Raw genomic sequence first — 17,043 nt, forward strand, 5'->3', positions numbered from 1 at the left:
CCATGAATATCTATAAAATTCGGTTTACTCATTGCAGATAATTTTAGCAGCAGTTTCTGTAGTGTAGTGGTTGTCATGTTTGCTTCACAGGCAAAAGGTCCCTAGTTCGAAACTGGGTGGAAACAACGCTCATTGACACATTCAAGAAGTACTATAACGGTAACAGAGAATTTCATTACTGCCTTATTTTGGAAGTTCGAATAAGTGCCATGAATATCAGTAAAATTCGGATTACTCCTTGTAGCTAAATGTAACAGCAGTTTCTGTAGTGTAGTGGTAATCACGTTCGCTTAACACGCGAAAGGTCCTCGGTTCGAAACCGGGCGGAAACAGTGCTCTTTGACACGTGCAGTAGGCACTATACGTTTAACAGTGAATAGTTAATTTCACAAATTCTGTATTTTGGAAATTCGAATACGTGCCATGAATATCAGTAAAATTCGGTTTACTCCTTGTAGCTAAACATAGCAGCAGTTTCTGTAGTGTAGTGGTTATCACGTTCGCTTCACACGCGAAAGGTCCCTGGTTCGAAACCAGGTGGAAACAACGCTAATTGACACATTCAAGAAGTATCATAGTGATAACAGAGAAATTCATTAATGACATATTTTGGAAATTCGAATACGTGTCATGATATCAGTAAAATTCGGTTTACTCCTTGCAGATAATTGTAGCAGCAGTTTCTGTAGTGTAGTGGTTATCACGTTTGCTTCACACGTGAAAAGTCCCTGGTTCGAAACCCGGAAGAAACAACGCTAATTGACACATTCAAGAAGTATCATAGTGATAACAGAGAAATTCATTAATGACTTATTTTGGAAATTTGAATACGTGCCATGAATATCGGTAAAATTCGGTTTACTCCTTGCAGCTAAATGTAGCAGCAGTTTCTGTAGTGTAGTGGTTATCACGTTCGCTTCACACGCGAAAGGTCCCTGGTTCGAAACCCGGCGGAAACAACGCTCATTGACAAATTCAAGAAGTACTATAGCGGTAACAGAGAATTTCATTGATGCCTTATTTTGGAAATTCGAATACGTCCCATGAATATCGGTAAAATTCGGTTTACTCCTTGAAGCTAATTGTAGCAGCAGTTTCTGTAGTTTAGTGGTTATCACTTCGAACCGAGGACGTGAAAGGTCCTTGGTTCGAAACCGGGCGGAAACAGTGCTCTTTGACATGTGCAGTAGGTACTATACTTTTAACAGAGAATAGTTATTTTCATAAATACCTAATTTTGGAAATTTGAACACGTGCCATGAATATCTGTAAAATTCGGTTTACTCCTTGTAGCAAAATGTAACAGCAGTTTCTGTAGTGTAGTAATTATCACGTTTGCTTCACACGCGAAAGGTCCCTGGTTCGAAACCAGGCGGAAACAACGCTCATTGACAAATTCAAGAAGTACCGTTGTGGTAACAGAGAATTTCATTAGTGCCTTAATTTGGAAATTCGAATACCTGCCATGAATATCTTTACAATTCGGTTTACTCCTTGCAGATAATTGTAGCAGCAGTTTCTGTAGTGTAGTGGTTATCACGTTTGCTTCACACGTGAAAAGTCCCTGGTTCGAAACCCGACGGAAACAACGCTAATTGACACATTCAAGAAGTATGAAAGTGATAACACAGAAATTCATTAATGACTTATTTTGGAAATTCGAATACGTGCCATGAATATCGGTAAAATTCGGTTTACTCCTTGCAGCTAATTGTAGCAGCAGTTTCTGTAGTCTAGTGGTTATCACGTTTGCTTAACACGCAAAGGTCCTCGGTTTGAAACCGGGTGGAAACAGTGCTCTTTGACATGTGCAGTAGGTACTGTACTTTTAACAGAGAAAAGTTATTTTCATATATTCTGTATTTTGGAAATTCGAATACGTGCCATGAATATCTGTAAAATTCGGTTTACTCATTGCAGATAATTGTAGCAGCAGTTTCTGTAGTGTAGTGGTTATCATGTTTGCTTCACACGCGAAAGGTCCCTGGTTCGAAACCGGGCGGAAACAACGCTAATTGACACATTCAAGAAGTATCTTAGTGATAACAGAGAAATTCATTAATGACTTATTTTGGAAATTTGAATACGTGCCATGAATATCTGTAAAATTCGGTTTACTCCTTGCAGCTAATTGTAGAAGCAGTTTCTGTAGTGTAGTGGTTATCATGTTTGCTTAACACGCAATAGGTCCTCGGTTCGAAACCGGGCGGAAACAGTGCTCTTTGACACGTGCAGTAGGCACTGCACTTTTAACAGAGAATAGTTATTTTCATAAATACCTTATTTTGGAAATTCGAACGCGTGCCATGAATATCTGTAAAATTTGGTTTACTCCTTGTAGCAAAATGTAACAGCAGTTTCTGTAGTGTAGTATTTATCACGTTTGCTTCACACGCGAAAGGTCCCTGGTTCAAAACCAGGCGGAAACAACGCTCATTGACAAATTCAAGAAGTACTCTAGTGGTAACAGAGAATTTCATTAGTTCCTTATTTTGGAAATTCGAATACCTGCCATGAATATCTTTAAAATTCGGTTTACTCCTTGCAGCTAATTGTAGCAGCAGTTTCTGTACTGTAGTGGTTATCACATTTGCTTTACACGCGAAAGGTCCTCGGTTTGAAACCTGGCAGAAACAGTGCTCTTTGACACATGCAGTAGGTAATGTACTTTAAACAGAGAATAGTTATTTTCATAAATGCCTTATTTTGGAAATTCGAATACGTGCCATGAATATCTGTAAAATTCGGTTTACTCCTTGTAGCAAAATGTAGCAGCAGTTTCTGTTGTGTAGTGGTTATCACGTTTGATTAACACGCGAAAGGTCCTCGGTTCGAAACCGGGCGGAAACAGGGCACTTTGTCACGTGCAGTAGGCACTGTACTTTTAACAGAGAATAGTTATTTTCATAAATTCTGTATTTTGGAAATTCGAGTACGTGCCATGAATATCTGTAAAATTCAGTTTACTCCTTGCAGAAAAGTCAAGCAGCAGTTTCTGTAGTGTAGCGGTTATCACATTCGCTTTACATGTGAAAGGTCCTCGGTTCGAAACCGGGTGGAAACAGTGCTATTTGACACGTGCAGTAGGTACTGTACTTTTAACAGAGAATAGTTTTTTTCATAAATGCCTAATTTTGGAAATTTCAACACGTGCCATGAATATCAGTAAAATTCGGTTTACTCCTTGCAGGTAATTGTAGCAGCAGTTTCTGTAGTGTAGTGGTTATCACGTTTGCTTCACACGTGAAAAGTCCCTGGTTCGAAACCCGGCGGAAACAAAGCTAATTGACACATTCAAGAAGTATCATAGTGATAACAGAGAAATTCATTAATGACTTATTTTGGAAATTTGAATACGTGCCATGAATATCGGTAAAATTCGGTTTACTCCTTGCAGATAATTGTAGCAGCAGTTTCTGTAGTGTAGTGGTTATCACGTTAGCTTCACACGTGAAAAGTCCCTGGTTCGAAAACCGGCGGAAACAAAGCTAATTGACACATTTAAGAAGTATCATAGTGATAACAGAGAAATTCATTAATGACTTATTTTGGAAATTCGAATACGTGCCATGAATATCTGTAAAATTCGGTTTACTCCTTGTAGCAAAATCTAGCAGCAGTTTCTGTAGTGTAGTGGTTATCAAGTTTGCTTAACACGCGAAAGGTCCTCGGTTTGAAACCGGGTGGAAACAGTGCTCTTTGACACGTCCAGTAAGGTACTGTACTTTTAACAGAGAAAAGTTATTTTCATAAATTCTGTATTTTGGAAGTTCGAATACGTGCCATGAATATCAGTAAAATTCGGTTTACTCCTTGTAGCTAAATATAGCAGCAGTTTCTGTAGTGTAGTGGTAATCACGTTCGCTTAACACGCGAAAGGTCCTCAAATCGAAACCGGGCGGAAACAGTGCTCTTTGACACGTGCAGTAGGCACTATACGTTTAACAGAGAATAGTTATTTTCATAAATTCTGTATTTTGGAAATTCGAATACGTGCCATGAATATCAGTAAAATTCGGTTTACTCCTTGTAGCTAAACGTAGCAGCAGTTTCTGTAGTGTAGTGGTTATCACGTTCGCTTCACACGCGAAAGGTCCCTGTTTTGAAACCAGGCGGAAACAACGCTAATTGACACATTCAAGAAGTATCATAGTGATAACAGAGAAATTCATTAATGACATATTTTGGAAATTCGAATACGTGCAATGAATATCGGTAAAATTCGGTTTACTCCTTGCAGCTAATTGTAGCAGCAGTTTCTGTAGTCTGGTAGTTATCATGTTTGCTTAACACGCAAAGGTCCTCGGTTTGAAACCGGGTGGAAACAGTGTTCTTTGACATGTGCAGTAGGTACTGTACTTTTAACAGAGAAAAGTTATTTTCATATATTCTGTATTTTGGAAATTCGAATACGTGCCATGACTATCTGTAAAATTCGGTTTACTCATTGCAGATAATTGTAGCAGCAGTTTCTGTAGTGTAGTGGTTATCATGTTTGCTTCACACGCAAAAGGTCCCTGGTTCGAAACCGGGTGGAAACAACGCTCATTGACACATTCAAGAAGTACTATAACGGTAACAGAGAATTTCATTAATGCCTTATTTTGGAAATTTGAATACGTGCCATGAATATCTGTAAAATTCGGTTTACTCCTTGTAGCAAAATCTAGCAGCAGTTTCTGTAGTGTAGTGGTTATCAAGTTTGCTTAACCTGTTGAGGATCTTATCCCGATCTTATCCCGGTATTGGGATTCATTGTCATGTGACCATGGCGGGGAATTCAAAACTGCAAGAGTAATCATTTCAAAAAATCAAATAATCAACTATTTTCCTCCATTTGAAAGATATATCTCCTAAATCTAACCACGCTGTCCGATTTTCAGAGGCATTACGGAGAATGCATAAAGTTAGGTTATGTGAGGAGAGTACATTGACAATAGCTGCGTGTAATGTTTAGCCAATTCAAAGAAGGGCATCAACAGACAGAAAACTAGCTAGAATTATGCACTTACCTTTGACAATCTGCATCAGATGACACTCATAGGACATTATGTTATACAATACATGCATTTTTAGTTCCATCAAGTTCATATTTATATCCAAAAACAGCATTTACAGTCGCGGTGAAATTCAGAATTTTTTTCGGCTCGAATGCACCCAGTGAATCCAGCATTGCAAATCACGGAATTACTATTCGAAAACATTGGTAAATTATAATATTGTCATTCAAAGAATAATATATTATCATCTCGTAATTGCTACCGAATGGCCAGATCTCAAAATAACTTTACTGGGAAATCACATTTTGCATAAACTGGGTACTATGCTAACAACAATAAGCTATATGCTAAGCTAAGCTAAGCTATACCGTTAGCATTAGCATCATCTAATATCGATAATAACATTCTAAATATCCCCTTACCTTTGATTATCTCCATCAGAAGGCGCTGCCAGAGATCCCAGGTCCAGAACAAATGTGGTTTCTTTTGACAAAGTTCATAATTTATGTCCAAATAGTTAGCGTTCAGTAGGCTCCCACAAAATGAGGTGGGCAGTGTAAAGTCACGTCGAAAAGCTAAAGAAAACCTAGTAAATAATCTATTTACGTTTGTTTAAACATGTCAAACGTTGTTCATCATTAATCTTTTGGTCCATTTTTAACGTGAAACATCAGTAAACATCAGTAATATTTTCACACAACCTATCAAGTGTCTAGAATAAACGATAATGACAAAGGCACTCTTCTCAGATTCATGCGCAGGCGCAAAAAATGAAGTGATGACGTGTCAACTTGTAAGCTTTCTTATTCGGTCTGTATTCATCACAGATGCTTCCAACAACTTTCTAAAGATCGTTGACATCTAGTGGAAGCAGTAGGAGTTGCGAACTGAATCCTTTCTCACTGTGGTATCTTTAAAACAATGACACTAAATAGTACAGTCACAAAATTCTCTTTTTTTTTAATCTATTTTTCACAGGTTTTTGCCTGCAATATGAGTTTTGTTATACTTACAGACACCATTCAAACTGTTTTAGAAAATTCAGAGTGTTTTCTTTCCGAATGTGTTAATAATATGCATATCCTAGCTTCTGAGTTGGTGTAGGAGGCAGTTAAAAATTGCCACATATTTTTTTCAAAATTCTCAATACTGCCCCCGTGGCCCGTAGAGGTTAACACGCGAAAGGTCCTCGGTTTGAAACCGGGTGGAAACAGTGCTCTTTGACTCGTCCAGTAAGGTACTGTACTTTTAACAGAGAAAAGTTATTTTCATAAATTCTGTATTTTGGAAGTTCGAATACGTGCCATGAATATCAGTAAAATTCGGTTTACTCCTTGTAGCTAAATCTAGCAGCAGTTTCTGTAGTGTAGTGGTTATCAAGTTTGCTTAACACGCGAAAGGTCCTCGGTTTGAAACCGGGTGGAAACAGTGCTCTTTGACACGTCCAGTAAGTTACTGTACTTTTAACAGAGAAAAGTTATTTTCATAAATTCTGTATTTTGGAAGTTCGAATACGTGCCATGAATATCAGTAAAATTCGGTTTACTCCTTGTAGCTAAATGTAGCAGCAGTTTCTGTAGTGTAGTGGTAATCACGTTCGCTTAACACGCGAAAGGTCCTCAAATCGAAACCGGGCGGAAACAGTGCTCTTTGACACGTGCAGTAGGCACTATACGTTTAACAGAGAATAGTTATTTTCATAAATTCTGTATTTTGGAAATTCGAATACGTGCCATGAATATCAGTAAAATTCGGTTTACTCCTTGTAGCTAAACGTAGCAGCAGTTTCTGTAGTGTAGTGGTTATCACTTCGAACCGAGGACGTGAAAGGTCCTTTGTTCGAAACCGGTCGGAAACAGTGCTCTTTGACATGTGCAGTAGGTACTATACTTTTAACAGAGAATAGTTATTTTCATAAATACCTAATTTTGGAAATTTGAACACGTGCCATGAATATCTGTAAAATTCGGTTTACTCCTTGTAGCAAAATGTAACAGCAGTTTCTGTAGTGTAGTAATTATCACGTTTGCTTCACACGCGAAAGGTCCCTGGTTCGAAACCAGGCGGAAACAACGCTCATTGACAAATTCAAGAAGTACCGTTGTGGTAACAGAGAATTTCATTAGTGCCTTATTTTGGAAATTCGAATACCTGCCATGAATATCTTTACAATTTGGTTTACTCCTTGCAGATAATTGTAGCAGCAGTTTCTGTAGTGTAGTGGTTATCACGTTTGCTTCACACGTGAAAAGTCCCTGGTTCGAAACCCGGTGGAAACAACGCTAATTGACACATTCAAGAAGTATCATAGTGATAACAGAGAAATTCATTAATGACTTATTTTGGAAATTCGAATACGTGCCATGAATATCGGTAAAATTCGGTTTACTCCTTGCAGCTAATTGTAGCAGCAGTTTCTGTAGTGTAGTGGTTATCACGCTTGCTTAAAACGCAAAGGTCCTCGTTTCGAAACCGGGTGTAAACAGTGCTCTTTGACATGTGCAGTAGGTACTGTACTTTTAACAGAGAAAAGTTATTTTCATATATTCTGTATTTTGGAAATTCCAATACGTGCCATGAATATCTGTAAAATTCGGTTTACTCCTTGCAGCTAATTGTACCAGCAGTTTCTGTACTGTAGTGGTTATCACATTCGCTTTACACGCGAAATGTCCTTGGTTTGAAACCGGGCAGAAACAGTGCTCTTTGACACATGCAGTAGGTACTGTACTTTAAATAGAGAATAATTATTTTCATAAATGCCTTATTTTGGAAATTCGAATACGTGCCATGAATATCTGTAAAATTCGGTTTACTTCTTGCAGAAAAATCTAGCAGCAGTTTCAGTAGTCTAGTGGTTATCACGTTTGCTTTACACGCGAAATGTCCTCGGTTCGTAAAATGGGTGGAAACAGTGCTCTTTAACACGTGCAGTAGGTACTATACTTTTAACAGAGAATAATTATTTTCATAAATACCTAATTTTGGAAATTCGAATACGTGCCATGAATATCGGTAAAATTCGGTTTACTCCTTGCAGCTAATTGTAGCAGCAGTTTCTGTAGTGTAGTGGTTATCACGCTTGCTTAAAACGCAAAGGTCCTCGGTTCGAAACCGGGTGTAAACAGTGCTCTTTGACATGTGCAGTAGGTACTGTACTTTTAACAGAGAAAAGTTATTTTCATATATTCTGTATTTTGGAAATTCCAATACGTGCCATGAATATCTGTAAAATTCGGTTTACTCCTTGCAGCTAATTGTACCAGCAGTTTCTGTACTGTAGTGGTTATCACATTCGCTTTACACGCGAAATGTCCTTGGTTTGAAACCGGGCAGAAACAGTGCTCTTTGACACATGCAGTAGGTACTGTACTTTAAATAGAGAATAATTATTTTCATAAATGCCTTATTTTGGAATTCGAATACGTGCCATGAATATCTGTAAAATTCGGTTTACTTCTTGCAGAAAAATCTAGCAGCAGTTTCAGTAGTCTAGTGGTTATCACGTTTGCTTTACACGCGAAATGTCCTCGGTTCGAAAAATGGGTGGAAACAGTGCTCTTTAACACGTGCAGTAGGTACTATACTTTTAACAGAGAATAATTATTTTCATAAATACCTAATTTTGGAAATTCGAATACGTGCCATGAATATCTGTAAAATTCGGTTCACTCCTTGCAGATAATTTTAGCAGCAGTTTCTGTAGTGTAGTGGTTATCACGTTTGCTTCACACGTGAAAAGTCCCTGGTTCGAAACCTGGCGGAAACAACGCTAATTGACACATTCAAGAAGTATCTTAGTGATAACAGAGAAATTCATTAATGACTTATTTTGGAAATTTGAATACGTGCCATGAATATCTGTAAAATTCGGTTTACTCCTTGCAGCTAATTGTAGAAGCAGTTTCTGTAGTGTAGTGGTTATCATGTTTGCTTAACACGCAATAGGTCCTCGGTTCGAAACCGGGCGGAAACAGTGCTCTTTGACACGTGCAGTAGGCACTGCACTTTTAACAGAGAATAGTTATTTTCATAAATACCTTATTTTGGAAATTCGAACGCGTGCCATGAATATCTGTAAAATTTGGTTTACTCCTTGTAGCAAAATGTAACAGCAGTTTCTGTAGTGTAGTATTTATCACGTTTGCTTCACACGCGAAAGGTCCCTGGTTCAAAACCAGGCGGAAACAACGCTCATTGACAAATTCAAGAAGTACTCTAGTGGTAACAGAGAATTTCATTAGTTCCTTATTTTGGAAATTCGAATACCTGCCATGAATATCTTTAAAATTCGGTTTACTCCTTGCAGCTAATTGTAGCAGCAGTTTCTGTACTGTAGTGGTTATCACATTTGCTTTACACGCGAAAGGTCCTCGGTTTGAAACCTGGCAGAAACAGTGCTCTTTGACACATGCAGTAGGTAATGTACTTTAAACAGAGAATAGTTATTTTCATAAATGCCTTATTTTGGAAATTCGAATACGTGCCATGAATATCTGTAAAATTCGGTTTACTCCTTGTAGCAAAATGTAGCAGCAGTTTCTGTTGTGTAGTGGTTATCACGTTTGATTAACACGCGAAAGGTCCTCGGTTCGAAACCGGGCGGAAACAGGGCACTTTGTCACGTGCAGTAGGCACTGTACTTTTAACAGAGAATAGTTATTTTCATAAATTCTGTATTTTGGAAATTCGAGTACGTGCCATGAATATCTGTAAAATTCAGTTTACTCCTTGCAGAAAAGTCAAGCAGCAGTTTCTGTAGTGTAGCGGTTATCACATTCGCTTTACATGTGAAAGGTCCTCGGTTCGAAACCGGGTGGAAACAGTGCTATTTGACACGTGCAGTAGGTACTGTACTTTTAACAGAGAATAGTTATTTTCATAAATGCCTAATTTTGGAAATTTCAACACGTGCAATGAATATCAGTAAAATTCGGTTTACTCCTTGCAGGTAATTGTAGCAGCAGTTTCTGTAGTGTAGTGGTTATCACGTTTGCTTCACACGTGAAAAGTCCCTGGTTCGAAACCCGGCGGAAACAAAGCTAATTGACACATTCAAGAAGTATCATAGTGATAACAGAGAAATTCATTAATGACTTATTTTGGAAATTTGAATACGTGCCATGAATATCGGTAAAATTCGGTTTACTCCTTGCAGCTAATTGTAGCAGCAGTTTCTGTAGTGTAGTGGTTATCACGTTAGCTTCACACGTGAAAAGTCCCTGGTTCGAAAACCGGCGGAAACAAAGCTCATTGACACATTCAAGAAGTACAATAGCGGTAACAGAGAATTTCATTGATGCATTATTTTGGAAATTCGAATACGTGCCATGAATATCTGTAAAATTCGGTTTACTCCTTGCTGATAATTGTAGCAGCAGTTTCTGTAGTGTAGTGGTTATCACGTTTACGTCACACGTGAAAATTCCCTGGTTCGAAACCCGGCGGAAACAACGCTAATTGACACATTCAAGAAGTATCATAGTGATAACAGAGAAATTCATTAATGACTTATTTTGGAAATTCGAATACGTGCCATGAATATCGGTAAAATTCGGTTTACTCCTTGCAGCTAATTGTAGCAGCAGTTTCTGTAGTATGGTGGTTATCACGTTTGCTTAACATGCAAAGGTCCTCGGTTCGAAACCGGGTGGAAACAGTGTTCTTTGACATGTGCAGTAGGTACTGTACTTTTAACAGAGAAAAGTTATTTTCATATATTCTGTATTTTGGAAATTCGAATACGTGCCATGAATATCTGTAAAATTCGGTTTACTCATTGCAGATAATTGTAGCAGCAGTTTCTGTAGTGTAGTGGTTAACATGTTTGCTTCACACGCAAAAGGTCCCTGGTTCGAAACCGGGCGGAAACAATGCTCATTGACACATTCAAGAAGTACTATAATGGTAAAAGAGAATTTCATTAATGCCTTATTTTGGAAATTCGAATACGTGCCATGAATATCTGTAAAATTCGGTTTACTCCTTGTAGCAAAATCTAGCAGCAGTTTCTGTAGTGTAGTGGTTATCACGTTCGCTTAACACGCGAAAGGTCCTCGGGTGTGTTATAAATATATTTGATAAGCTGGTCTATTGCGCAACACTTATCTGCTGATACAAAAGACACATTCTGTGTTGTACTGATACTAGCTATACACGCACACCTAGAAACAGATTGGCCGAATTAGACCTTACACAGCACTGATAAAATAGGAAATGACCTGATCACAGGGGTCAACGTCCAGTCTCGCAATAATATCTTGTGACTACAGAGATACACAGACAAGGACTCAGCACAAAGTACACACACAAACCCATCCCAGAGGGCTGGGTCAGCGGAACAAAGAACACACTCATGGACCAATGGGGAGTCGATCCCGACCCGAGACCAGATCGTCACTCCACTCATCGACCAGTCAGGAGGACGAATCTACAAGACTCAACATACGTCATTACATTACTGTTACGAACCGGCTCAAAGTTCGTAACAAAAGGGAGACAACGTGGAGACAAAGGGTAACAAAAATATATATTTATTAAATAAAACAACTAAGAAGGTAACAATGGCATGTGTAATCAGTAATCAGTAGTGTAAGTGAGTGTGTTGCATACTTGAATGTAATAATGCAGAGTGTTGAAAGGTGCCAAAGCAAATAACCAAGAAAACCACAAAACTACACAACCAAAAACAACAAGGTGTCTGTGTGGAGAGAGTCTCCTCAATGAATGGGGAAGAGGTCCATTTATCCTGGGAAACACCTGAGCCCAGGTGTTTCCCATTCATCTGACGACCCTTCCAACTCCGCCCACCGGCCTCCTAATAAAGAAACAAGAACAAGAGAGAATACGGCAGACAGAGTGGGAGGGTCGTCACACCCCCCCCCATAAAACCGGGGACCAACAAGGGCCCCGGAACAACACCAGCCTCTGCGTCCCAAATCTACAAGAGGTTACATGTGCACCTTCCACTTGCCCCAGCCAACCTCCTTCTCCCCAGACCTCAGCAACCTTTGTGTACAGGAAGCAACTTTTAAGAGGAAAGAAGAAAACGAGACCAGGAGGGAACAGACAGGAACGACAGAACACGACAACACCAAACAACGGTCAGTCACATAAATATTCAGGAACAGGGCGCACGAGAGAGCGCATCAGCAATCACGTTATCAGTTCCCCGGATATGCCTCACATCGAGATCGAAGGATTGTAAAAATAAACACCATCTCATTATCCTCTGATTGGGACACATCATGGACCTGAAAAAGGTGAGAGGGTTATGGTCGGTGTAGACCACAATAGGTACTACCCCCGACCCAACATACACTTCAAAGTGTTGTAGCGCCCAAATGAGTGCTAGCGCTTCTTTTTCAATGACCGAGTAGTTCAACTGACAACGATCAAATTTCCTGGAAAAGAAACTAACAGGCCTCTCAACCCCAGACACATCTGCTTGCAGCAAAACTGCACCTGCCCCCACATGACTAGCATCCACCTGCAAGGTAAATGACAAATCCACACGAGGAGCAGCCAGCACCGGAGTTGAGGTAAGCAACCTCTTTGCATCTTCAAAAGCCTGTTGACAATGAGAAGACCATACGTAAACAGCCTTAGCTTTCAACAATTCTGTCAAGGGAGCGACCACAGTAGAAAAGTTCCTACAAAATCCACGGTAGTAACCAATCATTCCCAAGAAACGCATAAGTTCCTTTTTTGTAGTTGGTGGTGGAAAAGCATCAATAGCTACCACTTTAGCCCGAACCGGACGCACTTCACCCTGCCCAACCACCTTTCCAAGGTATGTAACAGTTGCCTGAGCAAACTCACATTTAGCCAAATTGATCGTGAGGTGACCTGCAGCCAGCCGCTCAAACAAGGCTTGAATACGAGACAGATGTTCCTCCCAGGTATCTGCATATATCACTACATCGTCCAGATAAACAGCGCACCCGGCCAGCCCTGCAACAACCCTGTTCATAAGTCGCTGAAAAGTGGCAGGTGCATTACGCAGGCCAAAACTCATAACCGAATACGAGTACAGACCAGAGGGTGTAATAAAGGCAGAGATTTCACGTGCCCTACTCGTTAGGGGCACCTGCCAATAGCCCTTTAACAGGTCAAATTTGCTCACAAACTTAGCTGCTCCGACTTTATCTACGCAGTCCTCCATTCGAGGAAGAGGAAATGAATCTGGCTTAGTGACAGCATTTACCTTACGGTAGTCCGTACAAAATCTGTTTGTTCCATCCGGTTTACTGACCAATATACAGGGAGAAGCCCAACTGGAGAAAGAAGGCTCTGCTATCTTACTCTCCAGCATATAGCTGACCTCAGCATCCAGACAACGCAGTTTCTCTGCAGAAACTCTATAGTACCGCTGACGAATAGGGTCAGCATCTCCAATGTCAATATCATGCTCTATCAAGTTGGTACGTGTTGGTATATCAGAAAACAATTCTGGAAATTTCCGAATCAGATCAACCATCTCTTTTCGCTCATCCACAGGTAGATGGTTAAGAAGGTTGTCCAAAATATCCAGTGTCTCTGAATTTTTCAATCTACCTTGCAATATGCAATCGTCGGGACCAGGAACACCTTCCTCATCATGCACAGACCTAGCATGAGAAGAACCAAAGGATGTAACGGTATCAGCCAAAAGAACAGGTTTACCGTCCTCTTTAGACTCCCACTGTTCAGTCTCCGTTGAACGTGCATAATAGGGTTTTAACAAATTTACATGGCACAGTTGGTGTGCTTTTCTCCGTTCTGGAGTGGCAACTAGATAATTCTGCTCAGTGTACTGGCGCACCACTGTATATGGACCTTGAAACTTGGCTTGAAAAGGAGAACCAATAATTGGCAGCAGAGCAAGAACCTGGTCACCTGGACTAAAGTGACGAGGCTCAGTTCGACGATCAAATATGCCCTTCATCCTTTCCTGTGAAGATGATAGCTTTTCTTTCGCCATTTCACCAGCGGCATACAAGCGTCGCCGGAAATCACACACATACGATAACAAGGACTGAGGAGGCTCGGGAGACTTCCAATCATCCTGGAGAACAGATAAAAGTCCACGCACCCTATGTCCAAACACAAGGTCATTTGGACTGAAACCTGTGCTCTCCTGTGAAACCTCCCTAGCGGCTAACAGTAACCAAGGCAACCCCTCCTCCCAATCCTTATCCATCTCAGTACAATAAGCTCTCAACAAAGACTTAAGTGTTTGATGGAAACGTTCCAGTGCTCCCTGACTTTGCGCATGATAGGCGCTAGACAAATTGTGTTTAATATGGAGCTGTTGTAAAACCTGACCAAAGAGAGTAGAGGTGAAATTTGATCCTTGATCACTCTGAATGACCTTAGGGATTCCAAAAAGTGAGAAAAACTGAGTCAAAGCTTTTAACACAGACTTAGTCGTGATAGACCGGAGAGGATAAGCAGCCGGAAACCTAGTGGTCTGACACATCACAGTCAACAAGTAATTACTACCTTTTTTAGAACGTGGCAGAGGACCAACACAATCAATAATCAGGTACTCAAAAGGTTGGCTGAGTACCGGAATAGGAAACAGTGGTACCGGCTTAATAGCTTGATTAGGTTTACCAGTTAATTGACAGGTGTGACAAGTTTTGATAAACTCAGAAACATCTCTCTTCAATCCAGGCCAAAAGAAATGTCTTAATATACGATTGTAGGTTTTCCTCACACCCATATGTCCAGCCACATCATTGTGAGAAGTGGTCAAAACCAACTCACGAAGCTTAACTGGTACAACAACCTGACTAATCGCCTCCCCCAGAAAACAACTACCATGAGACATCCACTTTCTCATCAGGACATCCTCTTGGAGAAAATATCCATGTGCAACATCTCCCAACTGTTCCACAGGCACAATTTGGTCACGCAACTTCTCTAATGTGGGGTCAGTCCGTTGCGCATCGATTAGATCGGAGCGGGGTACAGTTAACGGAATAACGGGGAAAACAGTGATAGACGTCTTTGTGGTATTCTCATTTACCGACGCAGTAACTAGATCGCCATGGATCATAGAACGCGTCACTGCACACGCAGAGAACACCTCTGGGAAACTCTGCGCACTCTCATCAGGAATCCCTACAATTACCGGTGTAGTGGAAACCACTAGAGCTGGAGACACAACAGGCCACACACGCTCACCAGCCAAGTTATTCCCAAGGATAACGTCAATACCCTCAATAGGCAATGAAGGACGCACCCCCACAACAACCTCACCTTTCACCAGTCCACAATCCAACATTAATCTATGCAATGGAACTGACAGAGTGTTCAAACCTATTCCCCTAATTAGCACGCTATTCCCTGAATCAGTCTCAGCAGAGAAGGGTAACAGAGATTCCAACACAAATGATTCAGAGGCACCTGTGTCTCTTAGGATCTTCACTGGCACTAGGTTCTTACTTCCTAACAGAGACACAAAACCCTCCGTAATGAAAGGTAAATAGTCTCGATCAATATGGACTTTCACCTGCCCCTGGGCATGAGACAATGTGTCAGGAGTAAACTGATGTGGAACAAGCGCAGCTAACGCCGTAGGCTTAGATTTAACATAAGTACCTGTACTGAACTTATCCCTAGATCTAAGAACCGGACATTCGTTTTTCCAATGACCTGAGCTTTGACAGTAGTGACACTCTTGACCAAAGTCAGTTTTACCACGGGAGTCAGGCTCAACCCTAGTTGAATAAAACTCTGCCCGTGAACCAGAGTATCTCGGTGACCGAGGTCCAAATCTCTCCGAACGTCTCCACTCACTCCGTATACGGGGCTCTACAAAAACAGTTTTGTGAGTCAAAACATATTCATCTGCCAAAACCGCAGCTTCAGCGACAGTTTTAACTTTCCGTTCGTTAATATACGTGGCTATACGATCAGGGACTGTGTCCTTAAATTGCTCTAACATAATCAGCTCACACAGCCCTTGGAAAGTCATAACTGCAGAGGCGGAACACCAGCGATTAAACTGTGAAGATAATTGTCGCACAAACTCAACATGAGTTTGTTTATCATCCCTTTTTAAAGTTCTAAATCGTTGGCGGTAAGCCTCAGGAACCAATTCGTAAATCTGTAACACCGCCGTTTTAACCTTATCATAACTGACACTGTCGGCTACACTAAGAGCTGAATATGCTTCCTGCGCTTTACCAGTCAGCACACATTGCAACATCAAAGCGCGATCAGAATCAGGCCAACTCCTAGCGTTAGCAACACGCTCAAACAACAAAAAGAACGTCTCAGGATCCTTTTCATTAAACTGAGGCAACAACCGTAAATTCCCAACAATGTCAAATGTGTCCGGGGCACGACCAAAAAAGGAACGATTCCTAAGTAATTCTGGGTCACCTTCCCAGAGCAAACTCTCTCCTGAGAGCTTTCCTTCCCTAACCAACTCTAGTCGCTCTTGTTGCAGCTTGATTTTAGCACGCTCGATATCCTGTTTAAATTCCAATTCCTTTTCATGTTTTAACTGATCAGCAGTCAATTCCTTTTCATATTTTAACTGATCAGCAGTCAATTCCTTTTCATGTTTTAACTGATCAGCAGCCAATTCCTTTTCATATTTCAACCGATCGTGCTCTTGCTGTAACAGAAGCAGCTCTTTCTGCTGTTCAAAAAGAAGATTACTAGGACTAACCGATGGAGCGGTAATTGTGACATATCGGGGAGACGGCGAGTCCTCAGCAGAGACTGCCCCAGTGGTAACGTCAAGAATACCACTCTCCATCAGATTGGCCTTCAATATTAACCTAATGGAATTTTTTAGACGTTTATCACTAATTTCAATTTTATAGTGTTCAGCAACCTTCAACAGCTGTTCTTTAGTACATAAGTCTAACAGTTCCTCTTTTGGAAAGCGAATGAACTCGTCTACATTAGACGCCATAGTCAGAGAGAGAGAAAAAAAAAAATCTCACTCAACCCCTCTGAGCACACCAGACCACAACAAGAGAAATAACAATCACACTGGTACCACAGAAAAGAGATGAGATATGGAGCTTCCCCAAAACCTACA

The 17,043-nt window shown here is 40.5% G+C and overlaps 9 non-coding genes across 9 annotated transcripts; all 9 read left to right on the top strand.

Moving 5' to 3' along the window:
- Positions 1-259: 259 nt before the first annotated feature.
- Positions 260-332, top strand: trnav-aac (transfer RNA valine (anticodon AAC)). The gene has a single exon. It is a non-coding gene; the product is annotated as a tRNA-Val (tRNA).
- Positions 333-473: 141 nt separating this feature from the next.
- trnav-cac (transfer RNA valine (anticodon CAC)) lies at positions 474-546 on the top strand. The gene has a single exon. It is a non-coding gene; the product is annotated as a tRNA-Val (tRNA).
- Positions 547-886: 340 nt separating this feature from the next.
- trnav-cac (transfer RNA valine (anticodon CAC)) lies at positions 887-959 on the top strand. The gene has a single exon. It is a non-coding gene; the product is annotated as a tRNA-Val (tRNA).
- A 976-nt stretch (positions 960-1,935) lies between these two features.
- trnav-cac (transfer RNA valine (anticodon CAC)) lies at positions 1,936-2,008 on the top strand. The gene has a single exon. It is a non-coding gene; the product is annotated as a tRNA-Val (tRNA).
- A 983-nt stretch (positions 2,009-2,991) lies between these two features.
- Positions 2,992-3,064, top strand: trnav-uac (transfer RNA valine (anticodon UAC)). Its single transcript has one exon. It is a non-coding gene; the product is annotated as a tRNA-Val (tRNA).
- Positions 3,065-4,468: 1,404 nt separating this feature from the next.
- Positions 4,469-4,541, top strand: trnav-cac (transfer RNA valine (anticodon CAC)). Its single transcript has one exon. It is a non-coding gene; the product is annotated as a tRNA-Val (tRNA).
- A 3,514-nt stretch (positions 4,542-8,055) lies between these two features.
- On the top strand, positions 8,056-8,127 carry trnaf-aaa (transfer RNA phenylalanine (anticodon AAA)). The gene has a single exon. It is a non-coding gene; the product is annotated as a tRNA-Phe (tRNA).
- A 1,625-nt stretch (positions 8,128-9,752) lies between these two features.
- trnav-uac (transfer RNA valine (anticodon UAC)) lies at positions 9,753-9,825 on the top strand. Its single transcript has one exon. It is a non-coding gene; the product is annotated as a tRNA-Val (tRNA).
- Positions 9,826-10,800: 975 nt separating this feature from the next.
- trnav-cac (transfer RNA valine (anticodon CAC)) lies at positions 10,801-10,873 on the top strand. The gene has a single exon. It is a non-coding gene; the product is annotated as a tRNA-Val (tRNA).
- The last annotated feature ends 6,170 nt before the right edge of the window (positions 10,874-17,043 follow it).

This window comes from Salmo trutta, unplaced genomic scaffold (genome assembly GCF_901001165.1).
Source record: "Salmo trutta unplaced genomic scaffold, fSalTru1.1, whole genome shotgun sequence".
NCBI classification, from domain to species: domain Eukaryota; kingdom Metazoa; phylum Chordata; class Actinopteri; order Salmoniformes; family Salmonidae; genus Salmo; species Salmo trutta.